An 11409-nucleotide genomic window follows, 5' to 3' on the forward strand; every position below is an offset into this window, starting at 1 on the left:
TGGGAAGAGGAAGGCAGGTCTTACAGGACTGGGTAAAGAGCACAGGTGATGTGAAGGAGGGAAGGGAGCAATAAGGAGAGGCATTAAGTGGGGCGAAGGATGGGCGGGATGAGAGAATGAAAGACCAAGCATGTAGAAACATATACAAATTTATTTTTAAGCTAGAGCTACCACACACAGGGAATCAGGCTCTTCCTAGAACCGGTGTGTTGCCAGAGGTATCCCAGAGACCCTTCCCCCCACCCCCCCACCCCCCGCAAAGCAATACAGGCCACTGCTGTTGCTAAGGGGTGCCGACCAAAACTTTATGGTAAAACATTATTGCTAAGGAAACCATACATATTGGTCACAGGACACGGAGAAATCAAGTTGGTGCTGACCGGGACACAGTGGGCTGGCTCAAGCAAACAGCCAACAGACTGGTGAATCCATGAAGTTGTCAGGGCCCTCAGTATGATCCGTAGGTCACCTGAGGTCTGTGAGCCACAGGTTGTGTCGCTGGAGAATGACTCTCTGCTTGTTTCCGTAATTGTTTTTCTTAGTCAGCTGCCATATCATTGTTTAGGTTTCCACTTTACTAAATCAAACGGCCAGCACGTTCTGTAAACAGAGTTTGTGGTTTTCCTGGGATAATTAACCACACATTTACAACCTCTTGGCTTATTAACAATAGATGGCTACACTCAAGTCCGTTGTGCATGCACTTTGCTAGCTTGCTCTCAGAAACTTTAAACTTGTCCAGACTGATGAATAAGATATTTGTAGCCTGGTAGTTTATTAACATAAACTGTTTATCAAATCTGCCATGTAAGGTCAGTACTATTTCTTCTACTGAATGTTGTGAGGAAAGAGAGCTGGCCCTGGGCCTCTCTCTTTCTCCTGTAACCAACAGCAGCCTCTTTCATCCTTTATTCTGGTTCTAAAATGACACTGTTAAAGTTTGTTCTTGTTTTCCAAAATTAAGAACAACAAAGTCTTGTAAACGTCACATAAAGATAATATTTAAAACCGTACTATAATACAATTACTTCACTTACTACTTTTCCTCTGTAATTTCCCCAAAGTATCACCTTGAAAAGTTACAAAAAACAAAAACAAAAAAACAAAAAAACAAAACCAAACAAAACTAAAAACAAAAAAACAAAGACAAACCCTTGGTTGAAGAGCTAACAGGGACCACCTTGCCCACCATAGCTCAACAGATAAGGAAATAGACTAGGAGAAGTAACCGGGATGGGGGAGCCATAGGGCAGCCCCAGGACTCCTCCTTTAAGAATTGTCCACCTCATTTTTAGGTCAGGCTCTCCCCCTGGCTTGGAACTTGCCAAGAAAGTAAGGCACATTGCCACCAAGCCTGGGGTGGGTGGGGTGGGGGATGTGCCTGTCTCCACCTCCCCAGTGCTGGCATTACAAGCACAGGTCCCCACGCCCAGTTTTCGTTGTGTGAGCTCTGAAGAACTCAATATGCAACCTCATGCTTGAAAGGCAAGGAAGTGCTTTGCCAGTGGAGCTGTCTCCCAGAGCCACGAGTTTAACTTTCTTTCTTTTTTTTTTTTTCTTTTCCCAGACAGCCACTTTATTTTTCTGGCATTAAAAACCCTATCCTATGTGGCGGCTGTGAGTCCTGCTTCCTCTGACCTGGGATTCTAGTGTGTGTTTTCACAAGACGGTCAGTGAACTCCCCATAGGTAGACTTGATAAACAGTGACTCTTTCCAGAGGTTGGAAGGTACCAGAACATGGTCAAGAGAAGTTCTGGGAAAGTGCTGCTCTGTTGAGTTTATTTACATGGTTTGTTTTTTGTTTTTGTTTTTGTTTTTATCATCTTTCTCTGAACTCAACCAACCTTCCTTGGGTCATTGCTTTTTTTTGTTACCCTCATGTATAAAAGTCCACTGAAACCGAAGTAAAGCGGGTCCTCAGATCCCCGGTCTCACAGAAACAGATCTGCAGAGGCTGGCAAAAGTCAACAAGGGGTCAAGTAACTGCAGGTTTTGGAGATGGTATCAAAGGTGGTCTTGTCAAAGTTGCCCAAGGTGGCAGTGCGGCCCCTGGCTGATGTGTAACAGTCATCAATACTGGACATCGGCAGCAGCTTCTTGGGCACAGGAGCAGAGGCCAGTGTCTCTGGAGGGAGAAATGAGACACACCAAAACAGACCCACAGTGGCCTGTCGCCTTCCATGGAAGAGTGTGGGGCTGGCCATTCTTGTTCCTCCGGTAGCCTCTGCGCACAGGGACTATAGCAGTGGCTACCTCCTTGGAGCATTTAACATTAAGATCAACATGACCCAATGGTCCCCAATAATGACAAAAGCCTGGAACCTAGTCTGCTGGCCAGCCAAGTCTGCTTCTGCACTGGCATGGTCTTCAGAGTCTCATCCTTTAGGGATGCTCCCAAGAAAAAAATTAACTATTGCGGATTTATCTCTAGACCTCCTCCCGGGACTTGATCTTCATGTCCTTGACCAGGTGGCCCAGCTTGGTGACAGAGATCCACTGTTCGTCTTCAGCTTTACCTCCACAAGTCCTGTGGCCCCAACCACGGCCACGGCCACGGCCACAACTGACCTCAGCCTCTGACTGCTGTGCATTCATCCACAGAAGCTGGTGTTGTCTACCATTCTACCACTTAGTGTTTTCCTAAAGAATGAATTTAACGTCCTAACGATCCCATACTCAACTAGTGGCAGGGAACGGACGAGAACCCAGGCCTTTACAACATCATGTTCCTCAACTGAATTGGACTGCAAGGTCTGTTACAATTATTTCTTACAGTTTGCCAAGTTCAGTGCATGTACTGTATATTCAGGAGCCACCCCAGGCTCAGGACATGGGGTAAAATGAGAACTGTTTATTGCCATAGTATCAATTCACCATGTGACAAGTTTTCTGAAACTCTCCTTTATAAATCCAATGTGTTATCAGACGCTCCAAATCTGTAGTCAGAAGATCATCCTCCACCCTTTCATTTGTCAGTTTGTCAAATACTTAATGTACTGCTGATTATGTGTCAGTAAATATCATGCTTGCTAAGGACACTGAGCCCATGAAGCACCGTCTAGCAGAAGAAGACAAATAAACCAAATGTTGGCCAAGACTTAAGTCTAGCATTCACTGCATGGTTAGCATAGGCAAGCATCTTACCTGACAGCAATGCATGATAACTCTTTGTAACCTTTTTGCAGATGAGGAAAACGAGGCTTGGGAAGTTTAAGCATAATTCAGGTGACTACAGTCAGGCAATTCCGGATTACCATGTTTTTCTCTGCATCCCAATGTGATACTGCTCAGAGTTTAGGCAGAAATGAAGGCACAGGGACTGTTTGGAAAGAATTCTTGTTATGGAAAACTAGGAGACAAACAAGGATAACTAAAAGATACGTGAGAGACAGCATTTCAGATAATGATGTCACTAGGACTGAGCACAGAATTATAGGGCAACAGTAGGACACAGGCCTAGAGAGGTGGACAGAGCTGTCTTTATTCTGAGAGGTAGAACATTAGCATTTAAGGGTTTCAGGATGAGGTGGCATCAGGCCAGCGTAAGCACAGTGAGACTGGAGATTTAGAAACCAGCAAGCTTACACTTAGAGAGCTGGTACAAGGCTCTTGATCTTGACCTTGATGAGACCCCCCACTGATAGTAAGGAGGGGAAAGATTTAGAGTTATTTCAAAGTTAGATTGACTAAAACAAGGTGATTGGTCGGGTGGGTCAGGAGTTAAAAGCACTGGCTGTGCCCCAAGAGCACCTGGATCTGATTCCCAGCACCCACACAACAGTCTGCAACCACCTGTAACTCCACTCCCAGGGAATTCAACACCCTTTTCCAGCTGCCTCTGGCACCACAGACAAGTGGTACACAGACATACATACAGGCAAAACACTCATATGCATAAAATATAACAAAAATGAAGGGAATTTAAAAACAGAAGGTTTCAATAGGTAAATCTAACTTTTTCACTATACAGGCCAAGCACCGCTGAGTTCCATGTGGAATTCTGCTTTAGCCTGTGTTACACTGAGTCATAATCCAATTCCTGCTAACAAACCCTCCTTTCCCCAGGGCCTAGCTTCCTTTTAAGAACATAACAGGAAATAAAGGATGTGGAAATAAAATTATTTACCCACAGCCCAGTGTTATTAGCATATGAAAACGCCGTGACCTTTGAAAATGAAGTTTCCAGGGACTGGAGAGATGGCTCAGTGGTGAAGAGCACCACATTCTCTTCCAAAGGTCCTGAGTTCAATTCCCAGCAACCACATGGTGGTTCACAACCATCTGTAATATATGATGCCCTCTTCTCACCTACAGGTGTACATGCAGGCAGCACACTTTATACATAATACATAGATAGACAGACAGATAGGTAGATAGATAGATAGATAGATAAAAAAGATGAAGTTTCCAGACCTGCCATGAAAGAGCACAAGTCATTTTGTATAGAAGAACTTGTCAAGTAAAACCATCACAGTAAACTATCAATAACAAGTAAATAACAAATAAATAACAAGGGCTTACCTGCCATGTTGGAGACCATAGGTTCAATCCCCAGTACTGCCTACAAAACAAAACAGAAACACAAGGCCTGGGGGCGTGGCACAGTTGACAGATACTTCCCTAGCATGTGTGAGGCTCTGGGTTTGATCCACAGCATCATACAAATCCAGTGTGGTGGCGTGTACCTATAATCAAGACCTCAGGTGGCGGAGGCCGGAGAATCCAAAGCTCAAGATCAGCTTTAGCTGTACGGTGATTTTGAGGCCAGCCTGGGCAACATGAGACCCTGTCTCAAACACACACACACACACACACACACACACACACACACACACACACACACACACACATGAAAGCAAGAAAGTATTGTTGAAATTCTCCAAGGAAAGTGGGATTATTATTTATTCAATATTTTTTCATTACTTCTCTGAGTTGTATCAGTCTTACAGTAAGAAATGAGAGCAGTGGTGCTTAGACCCAGTCCTGGCAAAGAGCCAGGAGTTTAGTGAGGAATACCAAGAAATAAAGAAACTGGGGATGGGGATGATAGTCCTAGGAGGGACGAACTTGAGTACTGGGAGCCAACCGAGGGGCAGGACTTAGCTTCACTGGCACCAGCTAAGTCTCCAAGAAGAGGCCTGTGACTATGTCATAGATGGTGTGAGAAAGCAAATCAGGAAGCAGAGAGGCATGGTAAGGAGGTGTTTGGGTCCCAAGGGTGTTCTTTATTTAAAAAAAAAATTTTCAACATAATATTATTATGTTGGGAATTATTTGGGAATTTCCCATCATGCACCCTGATCACACTCACCTCTCAGTCCTCCCAGGTCAGCCATCCCACTCTTGTGACCTACCACTACCTGAAGGAGGAGGAGGAGGAGGAGGAAAAGGAGGAAAAGGAGGAAGAGGAAGAGGAGGAGGAGGAGAAGAAGAAGAAGAAGATGATGATGATGATGATGATGATGATGATGATGATTAAAGTCAAAACAAAACCACAAGTCCAATTCCTACTGCTCATATACTCACTGGAGCCTGGTCAAACTCCCAGTGCCTAGACCCTTAAATAAAACAGAGTCCTTCCTCACCCACCCCTGCCGGAAGCTCTCAGCAGTGGAGAGTACACTTCAGCATCCATATTGCAATTTTTCAGAGTGTTCTTCGATGGTGTTCTGCCCATGCTGTTACTTTTGGGGGACTGGGAGGTAGGGGTTGTCACAGAAGCCTTCTCTGTCCTTCTTTCAGGATCAAGAACTAAACAAGAAATGTGCACAAACAGCTACAGCCCCTTGGTCCCAGCTTACCTAAGTTTGAATCCTGGATCTGCCTCTTATTATGTGATTGGGGGCAGTTTATTCCTAGTGTAAACGCATCTAAAAATGGAAATAACTATATCTCCACAAAGAGTTGCTATGCAGGTTAAGTGAATGTAAACCCGTTTGGGGTGTGTCTTAGGGTTTTATGACCGTGGAGAGACACCATGACCATGGCAACTCCTATAAAGGAAAACATTTCATTGGGGTTGGCTTACAGTTTCAGAGGTTTAGTCCACTGCCCTCATGGTGGGAAACATGACAGCACACAGGCAGACAAGGTGCTGGAGATGAAGCTGAGAGTTCTACATCTTGACTCCCAGGCACAGAAATAGAATGTGTATCACACTAGGTAGAGCATACAAGACCTCAAAGCCAACCTCCTCACTGACACACTTCCAACAAGGCGACACCTGCTCCAATAAGGCCACACCTCGTACTAGTGCCACGCCTTATAGGTCAAGCTTTCAACACCCGAGTCTATGGGGATCACTCCTATTCACATCACCATAGGGCGTTTAGAGCATGCTCATAGTGAGTCCTAATAATCATCAACAGTTGATATTACTATAAATGCCATTTTTATTCTTTTTTTTCTCTCTTCTGATGTCTTTGTTTTTCTGTTGTTTTTTAGACAGGAGCTGACTATGTGGCTGAAGCTGTCCTCAAATTGGTGATCCTTCTTGCCTCAACCCCCTGAAAGCTGGCATCACACATACACACGGTCCACACACGGTCCATCATGACAGGAGAGGCAGCCGGAACTTGGCCGCACTGCATCTGCAATCAAGCAACAGAGGACGGGCTGGAGAGATGGCTAGGCAGGCGAGCACATTTGCTGAGCTGAGCTCGGCGCCTGGAACCCACATAAGAACCTGGATGTGGTAGTGTCTGTAATCCCCACACTCCTACGGTGAGAGCTGAAGTAGAGGTAGAATGGCCTGGAAGTTCGCTAGGCCAGCTAGAGTGTATGCAGTGGAGCATCCGAAGGAGAGAGGCCTCGCCTCAACAGAGTAGGTGGGGAGAACTGACTCCTAAAAGCTTTCCTCTGACCTCCACATGTATACACCATGGCACGTTAGCGCCCATAAACGGAATAAATAAAGTTTCAGAATAGGAAAAAGAAGCAGCGAGTGATCAGGTATACTAGTGCTCGGCTGGCTTTCTGCATCATCCGTTATCCACGATCCACCGCTCAGGATACATTACCCTCCACAGTCAAGATGGCTCCACTCACATCAGTTACTATAAGTAAGATAATCCTCCACAGGCATGCCCAAAGGACCATCTTCCAGGTGGATCTCGATTCGGTCACACGGGCCATTAACACAAGCCATCTCGTGGGACGTCCTCGTCTTTATCTCTCCACGCCTGAGTCTGGCTCTCTGTTTTCCTAGCTCTTTCTGTGGCGCAGAATGCCCTCAATTTTCTCAATGCTTTAGCTAAGAAATAGATATGAACTCTTAGTCTGCGGCCCGAGTCACAGATTCATAATGGATATTGCTGGCAATGCTAACAAACACAAATTAAAACTTAAAATGACTATGACTTCATGCAGCAAAACCGAGTATTGACTAAAGGGGGGGGAGGGGCTGGCTTCAGATCAAATAAATTTACCCTGGAAAATTGTATCTGATGTTGATAACAGTTCTCAAAGGGACTTCATGTCAGAGGCAACTCAAATTGGTCACTGCTGAACTAGACAGGACTCGTGGGTGCATAAATTTACTCTCTAAATTTTGCAGGAGAGGATTTGGGAATGGGGCTCAATGACAAAGCGCCTCTTAGTGTGGGCAAGACCCTGAGTTGAATAGAATTAAATGAAGACCTTCTTCTGTCAGAAAAAAAACTTCGGTAACCAAGGGGGAAAGATAGCCATATTAGTCACTTTAAATGGTTTTCTTTCTTTCTTTCTTTCTTTCTTTCTTTCTTTCTTTCTTTTTTATTAATGTATTTATTTATTCTTTAAATGGTTTTCAAAACAGCATTTCTCTGTGTAACGAGCCTGGCTGTCCTGGAACTTGCTCTGTAGATCTGCCTGTCTCTGCCTCCCCAGTGCTGGGACCAAAGGCATGTGCTACCACCACCCAGCAATTCTAGCCCCTTTTACGTTGACAATCAGTGCTAACTTTTACACTAGCACACTGTGTGCAGCCTCTAGTACTTGGAAGGCTGACGCAGGAGGCTCCTGAGTCAGAGAGCAGCCTAAGTCATGTAGCAAGACCCTATCGCAGAATGAAATTAGACAAAAGGCCCAACCACAACAAAGCAAAACAAACAAAAAGAAACAAATTCAATCCATTATTTTTAATGGCAAAATTTCAAAATACAGGGTACAAAAATTGATCAATAAATGCATTTGTGTATATTAAGGCTTATTATTTGTTGAGTTTCTTAATATTTACTAGGGCTATTGGTGTTTACAGCTAAGATGGTCTATGAATATGTAGCAATGTTAAGACAATTTTGATTCATTACCAAACTATTACTAGGGTGCAAAGGATTGGGCTCAGGATTGGGGGGTGCATGTGCCTAGAAGAGATGTTAGGGGGAAACAGAGGGCAGAGTGTTCTCAGAATGAGCACCCTGCACCCCCATCCTCACCCCACCCCCACCCTGTGCTAGCTGGAATCCTGTATTATATCTCATGGCTGATACATCAAACAGAACAGTGTACAAACTTCAGCATTGGGCCCTTAAGAAAGAGTTTCAGCACTTACTAGCTGTAGTAATGTTACCCTGAAGAAGTCACCGTTTCTCCAAGCTTCAGCCTCCTCTTCTGAACACGGGAATTGCAGGGGTGCTCACCTCCCAAGGTTACAGTAAAGACCATAGAGCCAACACCTCTGTGGTCAGCCTCAGCGCAGATAAGAGCTACAGCAACTCTGTGTGCAAGTTCATTAAATTGCATTGACTTTGTGTCTGGTTAATTTTGATGTGTGATGCTTTTATTTATTTGCAAGTTTCGTTTTGTTTTGCTTTTTTAAAGCGTATACAGCTTTTTAAAATTTTTATTTATTATATTCAGAAGAGGGCACTGGATCTCAGTACAGATGATTGTGAGCCACCATGTGGTTGTTGGGAATTGAACTCAGACCTTTGGTACAACAGCCAGTGCTCTTAACCTCTGAGCCATCTCTCCAGCCCAGTTTTTTTTTTCTTTTTTCAAATAATAAAATTTATTTTAAAAATGGCTACTATCCTATGAAATTGTTCTACTTTCCCTGTGAGTGTGTGACTGTGTTTGCACACACACTTCCAGAAGTTACATAGTTCCTTTGGAATAGGATCGTCAGATCGCATTTCTTTTCCACTGCACTAGTTCCGGGGCCTCAGCACAGTGTCCTGCTTCACATTGGATGGTACAGATTTTTAGCTGGCGGTTGCATGCAAAAGAGAAAGCCAAATAAAAGGGGAAGGAGAAAAGGGCTGGAGGCCAGGGCCGTTAGACATGTGGGATGCATCAAAAGCCAACTGGGCAGATGGTGAGCGGGGATCGGAGGGAGGCGGGGAGAGCACCTGGGCGCCTCACTAATTAGCTGACAGGTGGGTCAAGGATTGGAAAAGGTAGGACACTGGCTGTTGCGTATTCCCCAGAATCTGACGCTGCCTGAGGCAGGGTTTGTTTCTACGGTTTCTCTGAGTTAGTACAAGTTCAAAATATGTCCCCCTTCACCTTGAAGCAGCCCTGAACAGAAGGGAAGCGTTACTGACGGGTTTGATAACTGGGCCTCTCTCAAAAGGCTCCAAGCCACTTTGACCTCAGCTAGCTCTCTGCTTCCTCCAGTCACATCTCCGTGCAACTAAAATACAGCTTGGAAAGACAGCTCGGTGCCCTCGCCGTCGCTGTGGCTTCCTCAAGCCATGACACGCTTTCTCTTTTATGAGGCTGTGGGGCTGTAATTCTCCTTGCTTGACGTTAATGGCACCTTCATGTTAGCGAGAGGCTTCGTGGCCAATTTGTCTGAGACCTGCCTTGCTGAGCCCTGCCAGGGTTAATCCTCCAGGCTGATCAGGAGGATAGAGCAAAGTACTCACACTGGTGCTCGTGGCCCACTGGTCCCAAAGGACAGGAACTCCTCAAACATCTCAGAAGTGACTCATTGCCCTCTGTACCTAAGTAACTGTGTCTAGCTCTGTCTTCTATATTCAAGCCACTGGCGGGTCCTGATGCCAAGACCCCAAAGGCACTCCTAAGCCCTCCATTTTCTGTAACCCTGTAGACTACCGTGTTTCACTCCCAACACCAGCTGACTCATCTCCTGCCACTGCCAATCCTCCACCAAGGGGACAGATGTCACCTCAACGTTTGTGTGTGTGAGTGAGTGTGCATGCGTGCATGCGTGTGTGTGTTTTGTTTTTTTGAGACATGGTTTCTCTGTGTAGCCCTGGCTGTCCTGGAACTCTTTCTCTGTAGACCAGGCTGGCCTCAAACTCAGAGATCTGCCTGCCTCTGCTTCCTGAGTGCTGGGATTACAGGCATAGGCCACCATGCCTGGGGGTTGTATGCAGCTTTTAAACTTTCTGACATGTTGAGAAAAATTGTCATGGGTATCCTATAGGAAACATAGAGTGTGTGAGTGGGTGTATGTATTTGTATGTTTGTGTTTGTGTGTTGTGTATGTCTCTGTGTGTGTTGTGTGTGTGTGTTCGTGTGTGTGTGTGTTCGTGTGTGTGTGTGTGTGTGTGTGTGTGTGTGTGTTCGTGTGTGTGTGTGTGTGTGTGTGTGTGTGTGTGTATGTGTGTGTGTGTGTGTGTGTGTGTGTGCTCCCACACATGTGTTCACTCCAGGGGACAACCTCAGTTGTCACCCTTCAGGCACCATCTGCCTTGTTTTTGAGATAGGATCTCTCCTTGGCCAATAGTTTGCTAAGTAGACTGGACTGGCTGGTCAGCAAGCCCCAGAGACCCACCTGTCTCCATGCTCCCAGCACTGGGAGCACAGGTGGCTAACACTGTGCTTTTTAAGATGGGTTCAGGAGATCCAACCCAGCCCCCTGCTTATAAGGCAAGCACATTACTGACCCAGCTGTCTCCCTAGATAATGCGTAGTATTCTTTTAGAAGCAAAATCAGGCTGTGGAGATGGCTCAGTTGGCAAAGCGCTTATTGTACAAGTGCAAGGATCTGAACTTAGATCTCTGGCTTGCATATAAAGCAATGAGTGGGCAGGGAGATCCCAGTGCTGGGCAGATAGGCTGACTCCCAGGGTTTGCTGGCCAACCAGCCTAGCCAGTCTGTGAGTTCTCCAGGCTCAGTGAGAGACCCTGTCTCAAAACGTACAGTGGAGAACCATTGAGGAGGACGTCCAATCATCCAATGTCAGCCTCTGGTCTCCACATGAATACCTGTATCTGTATGCACACATACATACACACACAGCACACACAAGTTTTTAAAAAATTGAAACTGGCATGGTGCTACACACCTTTAATCTTAGCACTTGGGAGGCAGAGGTAGGCAGATCTCTGTGAATTCAAGGCCAGACTGGTCTACAAAGCGGGTCTAGGACAGGCAAGGCTACACAGAGAAACCCTGTCTCAAAAAGCAGCAACAACAAAATTGAAAATAGTCAGGCAATGGTGTTGGCACATGCCTT

Source organism: Acomys minous (assembly GCF_964271855.1).
Source record: "Acomys minous genome assembly, chromosome: 4".
Classification (NCBI taxonomy): domain Eukaryota; kingdom Metazoa; phylum Chordata; class Mammalia; order Rodentia; family Muridae; genus Acomys; species Acomys minous.